Here is a 12,480-nt window from a genome sequence, read left to right as displayed (position 1 = left end):
ACTGCTGCTTGTACTACGGTAGCTTTGGGATGAGTTAAAACTGGACAAACTACTGAACAGTGACTACTGTCAACAGCTGGCTTTTGCCAAAACTTTCACAGATTCAGAGTGGGAAGTTTACATCATCAAAAAAATCCCCAAAGTAGCAACAGATGAAATTAAACCCCACCAGCAGCACTGCTTTTCAGCACAGCAGTACTGGACACACATCACATCAACACAAAACAATGACATGCATACGTGCCCATAGACGTCACCACCCATTCACCATCCCCCATGTTGAAGTCTAAGTTGTACAGAGGGCAAAATGCAGCCATACCTGGAGACAGGAACAAGGTGGAGAACCTGTGGGAGCTGTGTTGGCTTCGTTGCTATTGTTGCCATTCGTTGATCATTATTTGTCAAGATTTATGTCTGTTTAGAACAAAACAAGCATTGAAAGTTTTGAAGGGTTGCTTAATGGAGAGAACAAGTTTCAACTTTATTCCCTACTTCCATGCAATCAGAGGTTATGTTTATTTAGAAAGCTAACATTTATACAGATTATGCACTTTCAGTGCTTCCATGCCAAAAAATACATGACTGAAATGGGTCTTTCCATCACTCTTTCAGTTTTTGACCTATGATTGTTTTTATAGGAACTGGATCTTTTAAGCAATAGCCTCTGGTAGAGTAAGGGGAAAGCACAGCACCTTGTGCAATAATTTGCAGAAAGTGGTTTGGGTGAAAGGTTTTAAGTAAAATGCATTTGAATCGCTCAGCTCTCCAGACTACCCCAAGCACTACTTGATTAGGATAATTGCCACTGGGAGTGGGAAGGGTCACCAAGCAAAGCTGGATGGCAGTAGAGATTGTCGGCTAAGTATAATTTTTAAGCAGTGTCAGACTTCTAATTAATTAAGCCTCCTAACAAACTTTTCAAAGTCTTAAAAGTAGTGAAGTGAGAGTTATTAGAGATTGAGAATTGAGCTCCCAAATCAGTGAATAATTATTCAAGCTGTAAATATGTTTTTGTTGTATGTGCTATTCATTATTCTGCTCTTGACAATATTTCAAATGCTGCTGTTTTGTAAGTAAGAAAGAAATGTTTGTCATGTGTTTGAATGGAAGTGCTTATTTAAAACTCATTTTAAAAATCCACTCACAGAAAAAAAAAGGAAAAAAAAAAGAAAAAAAAAAAGAATTATTATGGTCAAAAGGATCTACCTTGTCAGTGTCATTTATTTTTTAGTGGCTTGTCCTTAAGTGTCAATTTCCAGTCTCATAAATGCCTTGTTTATGAATCACTGTGTAGAAACAGTACTGAGCAGAGTTGGACTAGATGGTCTTGTAGGTCCTTTCCAGCCTAATGTATCTATGAATCTATGAATAGCAAGTGCTAGAAATCTCCAATTGCTCTCAGTTGAGGCTCTTGCCTAGAAGATAAGAGTTTTCCTATGGAACCATTCAACAAGGCAAGAACATACGAAAAAGAAATGTCTTTCTGCTTCCCAATATTTTTCCAGCTGAAAAACGGTGACAAAGCTTAAGGATGTGATTTTTTTTCCCCTCCATATTCTCACACTTTCTAAATGCTTTCCAAATGGCAAAACAGTCAGTGTTACTTTGTGTTCTTTCCTGCCTTTAGAAAGAAAGGCAGTCTGAAATGCAGGAAAACTCTATTTGAAAACAGTCCTAGTATTCCTTTACTTTTAACTATCCTTGGAGAAAGGAGTAGGATTTGTTTGTTTTTCTTTTCACAATGACAAAATGAAAACATTCAGAAACATTCTCCTCCGAATCATATTCCTGAGCTTATCAGAAGTTTATCTGTAGTTATTTTGAAATCCCTTTTGTAGGGCTGTCTTTATTTCAGCCAGCCTATCATACAGAGAGTCACAACCTCTCAACAGATTTTTCAGTATTTTGCTTTAAATAGAGATTGGGAAGCTGATTTGCATCACCAAAGTGTTCATTAAAGAGGATTAAATGTGGGTAAGTGCCACAGCCCCATGAAAGAAAGCAAAGCTAAACATCATGCACCTCGTTTTCATTGACAATCACAACCCATGCGTCATAATCAGGGGCTTTTTGCCTCCAATAAATAGGGAAACCTAAAACTTTTATAATACAGTGCAAATTACCATTTCAGCGGGCGAGTAAATAATCACCACTGACATACTCCTCACACCACATTCAATTCAGGATGGTGTGTTAGTGTCACAAAATAACACTGCGCTGGGGGCAATGAAGGGCACAAGGTGGTCTTGGCCCTGGGGCACCACCAACCAGCAAGATTGAGGTGCCCAACTCCCTTTTTCTTACCCCTCTATGAAGGCAATTGTACTTTGTTGCCTCACAGCTTTCCTTGCTGGCTGTGAGCACTCAGCTCCTGCATGCGGGGTTCAGGAGCATGGATGTAGGTGGCACTGCCTTCCCATGGCTTGCAAGGTGGGGAAGCTCATGGTGGGTTGTATGAGTGGGTTTAGTGGTGGGTTGTTAGGGTATAGTATGCTTAAGTTGTGGTGGACTCTTTGATCTTAATGGTCTTTTCCAACCTGAGCGATTCTGTGATTCTCCCCCAGACATCAGTGTAGATAGATCATCCTTGAGATTTCATGAGAGGATTTCATTCCTCTCATCTCCCTTGCTTCCATTGTCACCTGTGCCTAGGTTCTGCCCATTCCACACTCAAAGGTAAGTGATGTTCAGCAAGAGCCCATTAAACCTGTACTGAATCACAGAATGGCTTATGTTGTAAGAGACCTTAAAGATCATCTAGTTTCAACTTCCTACAGGGGTTGCCAGCCACCAGATCAGGCTGCCCAGGACCCCATCCAATCTGGCTCTGAACGCCTTCAGGGATGGGATCTTTACCGAAAGAGCACAACTGCCTCGAAGTTAGGAAAATAACCCAATTTACGTGTGACTACTGAGCTCCCACATTTCTTTGTATGGGGCTACCCTTCTCTACTCTTTCATGTAAGTGTTGAAATTAACTGCTGTGATTCAGTTAATGAAGATCTCTGTTCCTACAAAGGCGAGGAGGGTCCTCACTTTCAATATATTTCTGATCACCTACAATCCTACAAAGTTTAATTAACTGATTGTAGGGTTTAGCAGCCTTTTATCCTTTAATTACATGTTTTGTTTCAAGAATTATGTTAAAGCTGGGGATGGAAGGTTCTCAGAAGACTTGGTAAATAACTGAGATGTATAAGACTATTTATTAAGAAAATCTGCCTGGAAAGCTCATAAGATTAAGTTTTCCTGCAACATTTTCTATATTTCCTACTTGTAGACTGGCTAGAAATCTGAGAAGTGCTGTTCTGTTCCAGCTGAAGTGAGTAGGTGCCAAGGTTTTAGAAGGCTGAGAGAGCAGCAGGGGAGGAAAAGAGTTACACTTTTTCTTCAGAAATTTGGGTTCATCTTGAGTTTTGGGAAGTGGCTACAATTCACTTTTGTTTTGTCTAAACAGATTTCTTCATTTTTATTTTGTCTGAATCATCTAGCTGAAGTAAAGCTTGGTCTTTACTTCCCTGAGGAATTACACTGAATTAATGGTTTGTTCACAAGGCATAAGCTGTAGCCTCCTTGCAAAAGCTCATCTACTCCATGCGGGCACACAGGAACCTCTTTGGCAATGAACAAAAGACCAGGTCAGCCCAAATTATTTGTGATGCACTTGTACTGGGTTTGACCCAATTCCAAATCTGAACTGTGCTGCTAGAATGATCAGTGGCACAAGAAGACACCGAATATCAGTCAATTTGAAATTATTCTGATGTGAACCACTACATTTTCTGAAAGTACAGGCTCCATTTCTCCCTGTTTGTGTTAAAATAACTGCAGTCCAGTTTTTAATGGATTAAGGTAGCTTTCGTGACTGATACTGACATAAGACCTTGGAAACTATTGTCTGAAATCAGCTAGTTCTTGAATGGAAATCATGTGAAAATCCTTGGCAGAAATTCTGGAGTAAAAGACAAACTACTTAATAAACACTTCACCATCTTTTCATCTTTGAAGAGAAATATATTCCTGTATAGAAAGGTGTGCCCTGTGTTTCTGTGTACATGTGATACAGACTAAGACTTCACCTGAGGAACAGATGTGCATCTACATGCACAATTTGAGTAAACAAATGAAAAGATATACATAGAACATTCTTAAGGTAAGGTCTCCTATTTTTTTTTCCCCATGGAAACCGCAACAGATGCAAACAGCACAATAACATGAGTTTATAAACCAATTTCTCGTCTGCAAAACACTGTTTTTCAACATAACCACCACCATTAGCTGTGCATTTTCACCAGCAATGCACAGAAGCCTGCGTGCCGTACTCATACATATCTGCGCCAGAAGAGGTGACCAACTGTCACTGCCACCACTGCTGAAATGCGTCATCACCCGCTGCCTCACTGTGCTCACATCCACTGGCAGGCCTTCACAAATGTTCAGCAAGCATCAGTGAATGTCAATAGGTTCCACTGGAGGAACTCAGTAACACACCTTTGATTCACACACGCTTCCATATCAGGTGCCATTCTGTCAGACTGCCCCTCTGCTGCCATCTGTCACATGGCAACAACAAGTAACAGAATATGGGTGGGAGGTTCAGCCTCTAATGTCATACCACCTACGTACAGCTCTGACGTTGTGGGCCAATAGGTAGGAAGCATTACTTTCAGTACAACCCTCATACAAGTGCTTACTGCAAAACAATCACAATGACACTGAGCCATGGATAGTGGCCAAAGTTATTTCAAGTGCAAAATTGAAGAAGATAAGACAGAAGACATGAGAAGAATTGCGGCCAATTCATAAATCCACCATTTTTCCAACCAAGCCTTGTGGCGCTCTTCTCATTAGCAGGAAATGTAGGTTAAGGATATGCAACATGGACAAACTCAGAACAGCAACATTTTTATCCACAGAGAGGTGGTGCCAAGATCACAAATGGTAAGTACGAACACTCAGAATTTCTCCCACAAGCTCCAACTCACATCAGTTTTAGATTTTGAGAGCAGAAAATCAGAAGAACATTCTCACTCAAAGCTAAAGAATGATGCAAATGCCATCTCTACAAATGAAATACCCCCTCTACCCCTCCAAAATAAGAAAAAAATAACCCAACAAAAACGCAGCATCAGTAAGATTGCAACAAACACAAAATATTTAAGAAGAAAGATGCATGCCCTACAATGTTAGTTTAGCTCCAGTGTGGTGTCATTAACATGCAAAACGATTTCTTCTAGCTATTTTCCTGCCACTCTCCTTCAAAACAGTAACTGCATTTTTCTGGTGCACGTATTGAAATTCTGCACTTTCTGGTTTTGATCCTCCAAATGCTTACTCTTTCTAAAACAAGTCCCTGCTAAGGTGTCTGAGTCTGATTGCCATGGCTCTTTCAGCAGAGCAGCTCTGTCTTATACTGTGCTACCAAGAATAAACACTGCAATGAGCAGAAGTGCCAAAAGAGAGGAAAAAAACGTCTCTTTCCTTGCAAGGCCAAACATGCTGTCTTTGGACAGATTTCAGTCTTGCTTTAATTCATTAAAAAAGTGAAACAAAATCACCATTTACATCCTTGACAGCTGGCAGGTTTTATGTGTTCTTACTGCTCCTGCCAAGTCAAGAAAAAAAAAATAAAAAAAAATTCATTCAGCTCTGTCATGGCTCTTTGGAGAGCTGGAAGTGTGAGAGATGTCAAAATGTATTCATAACAATGACACACAGTACCTGAAGGCAGGAACGTATTATGCTAATGTACTGGTGTAAAGGAAGTTACAATTCTTCTTTTTCCTTAAAAAAAAAAAAAAAAGAAGAAAAAAAAAGGGAAGAAGAGCCACAAGAACATCAGAAAACATACCAGTCCTGCAAGAGGGAGTTGAGAGAATGTTTTGCTTTCTATAAAGTCACCTGACATGTTCCAAGTGCTTTCTGCTCATCAGATTGCTTTCCAAGACATACTGGAAAAATTACAAAAAAAAAAAAAAAAGAATAAAAAGAAAAAAAAGAAAAAAAAAATCTTAGTTGTCTTTTCCAACTTTAATGATTCTGTAGTTCTAGGATTCTATATACTTCAGCAGAAACAAGGAACAAAAATGGCCTCCAACTTTTATGTTTTGCAGCCATTTCCTGGCTCTTGAAAGACAAAAACAGAAAGAAAACTACTTCAAAATAAAAAATAAGAGGCCTGAGGCATGATGCAAAGCCCCGACATTTCATGCCACAATATATGTAGACCACAGCCTATATTATCCTGTGCAGAATATACACCTTGAATGAATACTATCCAATCATATATAATTTTTATTTCTTTGTCAGCTAGGAGGTGTACAGTAAAGCTAGGCAGTTGTTTTAACCCTGTGACATTGTGAAAAGTTATCTAGTTCACAGTTCAACAAAACTTTAATTGCCCCTCCAAAGATAAAAGAGGAATTGGACCTGCTGCTATTACATTTCTTTGTCTTACTACCCATCCCCCTAGAAATGCAAGTTAAACCTGCCTCAGCACAAACATGAGACAAAACTTCCCATTTTAGCCCTGCACAGCTGTTTACACTAGAGAGAAATACTACTGAAAAAAAGAAGAGTCCTGTGATGTAATTACAACCCATTATCATACCATCGTTGTCATTTTCAGAGGCATTTAAGAGGGAGTTGTTGCAGATTTCAGAACTGAAGCCTCAGTCAAGAAGAACAGATGCCAGACCATTCCTGGCTTTAAAAAAGATAACTGCTTATGGGCACAGGTGATATTTACTGCCTGCAGTACATTTTGCATAGCAGCTATCTTGTCTGTCAGATACTCTGTATTACTAGTCTGGACAATTTCAATTTTGCTGTGGATATTTACTTTAAAATCAATGTTGTTCTGCGATCAGCGATCCCATATCTGTGGTGGTGAGAATATCTTGGGATTGCAACTTAAAGACCACAAATATGACTAGTCTTGGCTCTGAAACTTTGAGACCCATAGGCACAGTCTTTTCTTACAAACTGCAATCATTATGGCATGCATATAGCCCTAAGCAACTTCACTTATTAAGCCAACAACTACTTAAAATGGCAAGCTGCTCTTGGAAAAATCAACTTGCTGCTTTATGCTTATACAAGGTCCCTTTTGCCACACAAAATGGTTTAGAAAACTTAAACCCCTGGCAACCATCTACCTCTGAGACACAGTTACATCAGAATGAGTAGACTTAGTTACATTGCTATGCACATCTTTACCCACAGTATGTGGATGCAACTAGCAAAATGATTCATTCTCCACAAGACTAACTTAAACGAAACAAAACAAACAAACAAACAAAAAAACACCAGAGGAAATGTGGTTTGAGTGAAGGTGAACAAGAAAAACACTCCAGTGAAGGAGCAGGAAAAGGAATAGAGCAGTACCTTTCACCAGAACTGGTTATAGGATTTGAGTCTAAGAGACACATCCTCATCACCTTTTGGTCATTCTCCTGTAGGAATGAGTCTGATGCACCAACTCTCAGATTATAGCAAGGCTGTAAAGGCCCATGATTGTGTTGTGAAACTGAGAGGATTAAAAGAATCAGAAAACAGAATTGACAAAGCTGAAGAAGTAGGGAAATAAATTTTACACAGCAATAGGAAAATATCCTAGATATGATCAGGAAACTTCTCATTGAAAGGCAACCTGAAGCATCATTATTGATCACTAACACAGTTCTTGGTAAAATTAGACTTATGCCAAGCCAATGCTCACCAAAGTATGATCATATCATTGTGACTGAGCAAACAATTCTCTGAATGAGGAGTTTGGATAGGTACTCCTCTCAGTCAACCAAGAGAGCTCTGAAACACATTTTCAAAGGAGGAAAAATAGAGACAGAAAAATATGGGTTGTTCCAGGTTGTGGTCTTCAGGACTACAGTCTAACACAGCAACACCCCCACTTCTGATTTCCAGAATATATATATATATATATTCTTGAGGTAAAGCATTTTTTTTCAGATTTCTTTTGAGTTCTAGACTTAGTGACGAGCTGCAGATTTCTATAAGCCCATCAGAAACTCCAATAGAGTAGGAGAAATCCTTATATCCAGGCTGAAATTATGAAGCCCAACAGGCTGCAAACAAATGAAAACTCAAAATGTCTTTGTGTAAAGACAGAACTGTGAGTACTGAGGACCCGGCACAAGGTATGGTCTTTGCAGTCGCTCTGGTTGTACCAGCACACACTTTCAGAGAAACAGCACAGATAACAGTCATGCATTTCCTATGCCTAAACTGGCTTTGAGATCTCCTGTCATCAGTGGGTTGCAGTACTGAGCGCTGGCTGTCCTCCACATGGGAAGGAGTGCCTTTCGCCAGGCTGTGATGTATGGCTGGACATGTGCAAAGTGTTGGCAGCTGTGGACGCTCTGGAAGTCTTCAAGATAAAATACACTTTCTGAAAGTAAGATTACTTTCATTACTGAGTTGATGTGAAGCTTATTTATTTTTATGAGGTATCTTCTCAAGTCACTAAATTATTTTATTAGTTGTTTTCATAGCTTATAATACAAGGGCAGAATTTTGTGACTGAATGAAAGATTGCCTCTTGCCAACTTCATTATACAAACAGCCTGAAGCTCCCTCCTCCTTAAATATATATCCAAGAGTGGGCTGAATGTGTATGGGAAGTGGGGAGATACCTTGGAAACAAAAGGAGCTCTTATCTAAGTTCTGCTTTTTGAGAGTCTTGTTCACACATTTATATTGTCTAAAATAACTAGTGATCCTTTAGAGAATGAAAAGTAACAACAAAGTAGTTCTGTACTCTGTTCAGTATTGATCATATGATTTCACAATCGTTTATCACTGGTATACTTCTGCTTTTGCCATATCAAGTACATCTCAAAAATCACAAAACATTGCGATTTCACATCTGGGAAAGTTTTGCTTTTCCACATGAAATACAATGCAGCAGTGGAATACTGGGACTGCCAAGAAAGCTATCTCCACAGTTTATGCTGTGATATGGGCTATCCCCATAATGGCTGCTGACCATTATGTAACTGTGTGGAAGCTGTTGTTCCTTTCCAAGTGACTGCAGCTGCATGAGCATTGCTCTTTGCTGAGGTACTGAACTGTTCATTTGAAGCAAGCTCTCCAGTATCCTCATGCAGCTGTGCGCTGTTGGACACTTCGTTAATGAAATGAAGGAAGACTGCAGATAGCATGGTGACACTTACATTGGCAAGGTGACAACGAAAAGTTGTCTCTACACACACCCTTGATTGGACTCAGTGTCCTTCCTTTGACCCCCTGCTTTGAGTAATGAGTGTAAGCACTCCCAGCTATTTCAGTATATCTTCTTCCTATTTTCCTTCCAGCACAGAAGATACTCCTTTCTTACTCATAATAGAAGTAAACACATCTTTTGGTGGTTGGTAAGCCTGAGCTCATAGGTTCATAGGTTGGAAAGGACCTACAAGATCATCTAGTCCAACCATCCTCCTATCACTATCCCTACCCAACTACTAAATCAAATCCCTTAGCACCTCATCTAAACGCTTCTTGAACAGCGCTAGGGATGGTGCCTCAACCACCTCCCTAGGCAGGCCATTCCAGTGCCTGACCACTCTTTCAGAGAAAAAATGTTTCCTCAGGTCTAATCTAAATCTTCCCTGGCGCAACTTGTGGCTTTCTGTCTGCCATGTAAGAAACCTTAATTTCACCCAATATTCATAATGAAGAGGAACTGGCTCCAAGCAGAGTATCTGCTAGTGGCAGGATCATAACTCCTCAACTCATAAGGAGGTGGATGGCAGAGAGAGGGGGGGAAAGAAAAAGCTATGTGGGAAGCTGTGAAGTTTTGTATGCAACAACAGAATCCATAAGCAATAAACTTCTTCTTTCTCTGACTTTCACTAGTTACAAAAATCAATTCAATAGTCTACAATTTAATGTCATGCTTTCCTGGGGTGAAGTCAAGGATGGCTGCAGAAGACAATCATGGGGCCTACTGACACAAAGTGCCACACATAATTTATCTACTCCATGTATCTACATGGGAAAAGTCTTAAATGCAAAGCCAGAAGCCACTATGATAGACAAAGAAAATTCCCCTAAGTAGTTGAAGAGTAGAGAGAAATCAAAAATTACTTCCTGGACAAGGTACTACATGGCATGTTTCTGTTTGAACAACAGCAAAAAATGAGAAGAAAACTGAAGAAATTAAAGACAAATGTAGGCAATTACCAACTGAGTACAAAGCTTTTCATTAATGTGGGGCCAAAGTTACACAGTAGCATGCAAAATCAGACAAATGAGCAAACTGCCAAATAAAAATTGCATTATGAGAAGTGGAATCTTAATTACATTTTTAAAATGACGATAGTTCATTACATAACAATTTTTCATGATGCTGCTCCTGTTTCTAAATAGCTAAGGCTCTGAATAGGAATGTTAGCGGTAGCTAGAAGGGAAGGAGTTTCCTCCTTGGTTTCCCACTATTGGAAGTATCTCATAACGAACATCAAGAGTGAGGCAACAGTTTGCAAAAATGCAGTCAACCTTACCTGAGTCCCACCTCTACACAAATCTTGTTTACCCATCAACATCTCTGGAACAATTTCTTCTTCATTCACATTCCTGAACAGCAGCCTTCATTATATGGTGTACCACATCCTAACATTAATTAGCACTTCCCTGGCAGGCTAAGTATCATTTTTCAAAAGGACTGGAATTAACAAAATAAAACAAATCCCTTTTTAGTTCAAGCAGCTTTGCTTCTTTTTCTCTTTTCAAAGAGATTGTTGCTTCCCTATTGCAGCTTAGAATCACAGAATTGAGTTGGAAGGGACCTTTAATGACCACCCAATCTAATTCCCCTGCAACAAACAGGGACACCTATAGCTACAGCACAGTACTCAAAGCCCTGTCCAGCCTGACCTTGAACATCTCCAGGGATGGGGTATCCACCACCTTTCTGGGCAACTTGTGCCAGTGCCTCACTGCCCTTACTGTAAAAAACTTCCTTACATCCAATCTCAGTATCTCCTCCCTTAGTTTGGAACCATTTCCCTGTGTTCTATCACAGCAGACCCTGCTAAAGATTCCATCCCCTTCTTTCTTACAGCGCTGCTTTAGATATTGAAAGATTGCTCTCAGGTCTGCCTGGAGCTAGCAACAGTGGAAATCTTTTCTGTGTGCAATGGTTTTCACTCATCTAATGCCTTTCACCTGAATATTTTAAAGCACTTAGCAATAGCAAAGGGTGCAGAAGGATATTGATCTTCTTAGATTTTCTTCAGTTTATGGTGAGTTACAGGCAGAGAAGTGTAAGTAATTTGCCTGAGGTTACAGAATGACTCATCAGCAGAGTCAGTAATAAAACTCAGTTTTCTGGAGTCTCTGATTATTCTGTTCACAAGATAATCCAACAAGTATGTTGATTTCACTTTGACTCAAAATATAGTAAAGTGTATTTCTTGGAAAAAAAGTATTCCGTTTATGTTGGAGAAACATCCAGGTTTTCTCACTGTGTTGATGTAGTAAATTGCCAGCCCATCCACCACAAGAGAGCAGTGCCAATGATGTTCTGGATTTGGGCACTCATTCATTCATCATTCGGGCACATTCTCACTCATTCATCAACTTGAAAGATGGATAGCAAACTAACAAATGTGAAACTGCTGGCAGGGGCATAGCAGTATTAGTGTGCAACCAGAGAACTCTTAAAGGCAATGAACAGGTCACAGTCACCTGAAATACTGTGCATTTTTCCATAAACTTGTTTGCAAAATGATCTTTTTGTTGTTGAGAAATGCCTTCGTAGATGCAACTTAAAGATTTTTTTTCCACATTTTTTTTGACACAAAATGGGGAAAAAAAAAATTGGCCTGAACTTCTGTATCCAAAACCAGCCTATATTTTTCATTAAAACATCATGTTGTAAACGTTTTGACAAAACATAAAAACAATGACTGGCAGTGCTAAGACAGCCCCCTTGGTCACAGTGTGAGAAGCTCACAGTGCCATGGTCTCTAGGAAGGATTTTCTGGCTGGACTGGCTCTCCTAAGGGACAAGTGGGGCTTCTCATCCTGTGGCAGTTGCTGGGCTCATTGGTACTCCTGTACAGTATCCCAAGACAGCCACTCCAGCACTTCCACAAAGTCCACTGAGTGGACTTCTGGTGCCTTCTGATTTTCTCAGTCTTCCAACTGATGTACTTGGAGGTGGGAAAGAATACAGTATTGCTTCTAAAATAGAAATTTCTCTTTGGGGCAAAAATCAGTTTTCTCAAAAAGACAAGGAAAAAAGTTTCCCCAGTAGTGCCTCTTGAAGGCCAGCCCCATTTTCCTGGGGAAGCTAACAAGGCAGCAGCTTCAACAACTTGTCCTCACAAGCTAATCAAAGGTTTTCAGTGGGATAGAACATTCTAAATGACCTCAGACCACTATGATGAAAAGGCTATCTGTTACATTCATTCTGCTTCTACTTAGAGTGAAATGCACCAAAGCCACATGGCAAGTGAT

Source organism: Cyrtonyx montezumae, unplaced genomic scaffold (genome assembly GCF_038088225.1).
Source record: "Cyrtonyx montezumae isolate F1298 unplaced genomic scaffold, pur_monq_1.0 scaffold_2, whole genome shotgun sequence".
Lineage (NCBI taxonomy): Eukaryota > Metazoa > Chordata > Aves > Galliformes > Odontophoridae > Cyrtonyx > Cyrtonyx montezumae.
This window is presented reverse-complemented; position numbering follows the sequence as displayed.